Source organism: Agelaius phoeniceus, unplaced genomic scaffold (genome assembly GCF_051311805.1).
Source record: "Agelaius phoeniceus isolate bAgePho1 unplaced genomic scaffold, bAgePho1.hap1 Scaffold_109, whole genome shotgun sequence".
Classification (NCBI taxonomy): domain Eukaryota; kingdom Metazoa; phylum Chordata; class Aves; order Passeriformes; family Icteridae; genus Agelaius; species Agelaius phoeniceus.
Window position 1 is genome coordinate 672,053 of NW_027509875.1, and position 2,210 is coordinate 674,262.

The window sequence follows — 2,210 nt, forward strand, 5'->3', positions numbered from 1 at the left end:
CTTCCCGCGACGCCGCGGGCAAGGAGCCGGGACCGCTGCGCAGCTTTTTCGCCACTCGGATGGAGCGCGAGGCTTCGCGTCTCTCTCTCTCTCTCTCGGCTCGCTTTTTTTTTTTTGGCCCGGGGCCCGCGCCCCGGTGCTTCGACACTCGGCCTCGCGCTCGACACGACGCGCGCGCGGCGCGCGGGAACGGGGCTCGGCCGGGGCTGACCCGCCCCCCCAACTAAAGCCGAGAAAAACCCGCCCCGCCGACCGGTCGCGGGCGAGCGACCGGCCGCCGGCGAGGTTGGGCCGAGCGGGGCCCCGCTCGCAGGGAGCGAACGCCCCAAGCCCGGCGCGTCCCCCCACCGGGCCGCGCGGAAAGCACCGGACGTGCTAGAGGAGGCAGCGACCCGACGAGGCGGGCGCGGCCCGGACACCGAGGCCCCTTTTCAGCCGGGGCGCGGCTCGCTCTGCAGCAGGCGGCGGAACGGCAAAGGAGCCTGCGGACCGGGCTCTGGGCCACCCGCGTCCGCGCCCCATCGCCTTCGGGCACACTTTCGCCCTTCTTTCTCTCTCTCTCTCGTCTCTTTTCCCTTCTCGCGGCTCAGCTCCAGCCGCACCGCCGCCCGGCGCTGCTCGCGGCCGGCACCCACACGGGCGCTACCCGGACCGGGGCCGGCACCGGCACCTCGCGTGGTTTTTTCAAGGACACCTGAAGGCTCGCGGGGCCACGCGGCCGTCACACAGCTCGGGACGGTCAAGACGCCCTTCCCCAGGCCAGCGGGAGGGGCGACACCTCGCCTGCGACGGGAAGCGAATTGGAAAGGAGACCGCCCTGCCCGAGCACCGGACCCTCCCCGCCGTGGCTTCCCCGCCACAGAGAAGCCTCGGAAGGAGAGCCGGCCCGCCGGGGGCCCTCTCCGACGCCACCCGAAAAGCCACATCGATCAGCCGCGGCTCCGCGCCGACGGCGACAAGGGCCCCACGGCCACGCTTCCTGGGACAACAACGGCGACGGCCGCCCAGCCCACCTGCCCGTCGGCTCGCTCGCTCGCCTCAGCAGCAGAGGAGCGCGGGGGGTGCCGCCACCCGCCCGCCCGCAGCCGGCAACGGCGGGACTGGAGCGGCCCGGGGAGAACCCGGCCGAGCGTGCGAGAAAAAGTGCCACCGACCTGGCGCGGCCACGGGCCACCGGCGGCTTTCGCCCGGCCTCGCGGCGGTCGGCTTGCCCTGCCGGAACAAAAAAGGCCGGGGGACGGCACGACAAAAGAAAAAGGCACACGGAGGCGCGTTCGCAACGCCCCGTGCTAGCCACGGGGGCCACGGGGCCAGGGGCCCGCAGCGGGGGGGCCGAGTGACGGGCCTCAACTGCCTCCCCACCACGGACTCACCGGCATCCCGCCTCGCGCTGTCGTCGCAACGCTCCTCAGTGCCGCGGCTTAGGGCCGCCAGAGAAAAAGACACAAGGCCCGCGGAGGAGGCCTGGCGGGTGCCCCCCACACTCCGCCCGCCTCAACCGAAAGCAACCGACCCGGCAAAGCGGCAAAGCCGGCCCCGCCCGGCACAAGCGGCTCAGTCGATCCGGCCACGACCGAGGTAGGCGAGGCGCCGCCGCCTCGCCCAGGACCAGTCCGGGGGGGCTTCTCCGTCGGGTGCCGGGCCCGGCAAGTTCAAAAAAAAAAAAAAAAAAGAACTAGGCCCAAAAATTCTGCCCGCCACAAGGCGGGTCCCCGGCTTAAGGCCGAGGGAGGGGGACGGCTTCTCCAACGCGGGCCGAGCACCGCCGCCACCGCCGAGGCGGACCGACGGGCCCAAAACCGCGCCCGCCGAGCGGGCCCCCGGCTTAAGGCCGGGCAGAAAAGGGACGAGGCGCCGCCGCCTCGCCCGCCACCGGTGCCCGGGGGGGGCCGCCCCCCCCCGTGGCCAATCGACCGGCAGAAGCCGGGCCGGAGCGGGACACGCTGCTCGCGGCTTCTCTTTCTCTCTCTCTCTCAACTCTCACTCTCTCTCTTCTCTCTCGGCAACTCTCTCTCTGGGCTCGCTCTCGCTCTCTCGGCTCTCTCTCCCCGCCTCGGGGCCGGCGAGCAGCTTTCTCGGATCGTCTTTCGCCCCCTTCTTGCTCTCTCTCTCGGCCTTCTCCGGATCCGCTCTTGCGCGGCCCTTCTCTCTCGCCTCCGCGGATCCGGCTCTTTCGCGCGGCCCCTTCTCTCTCGCCTCGCCAACTGGAC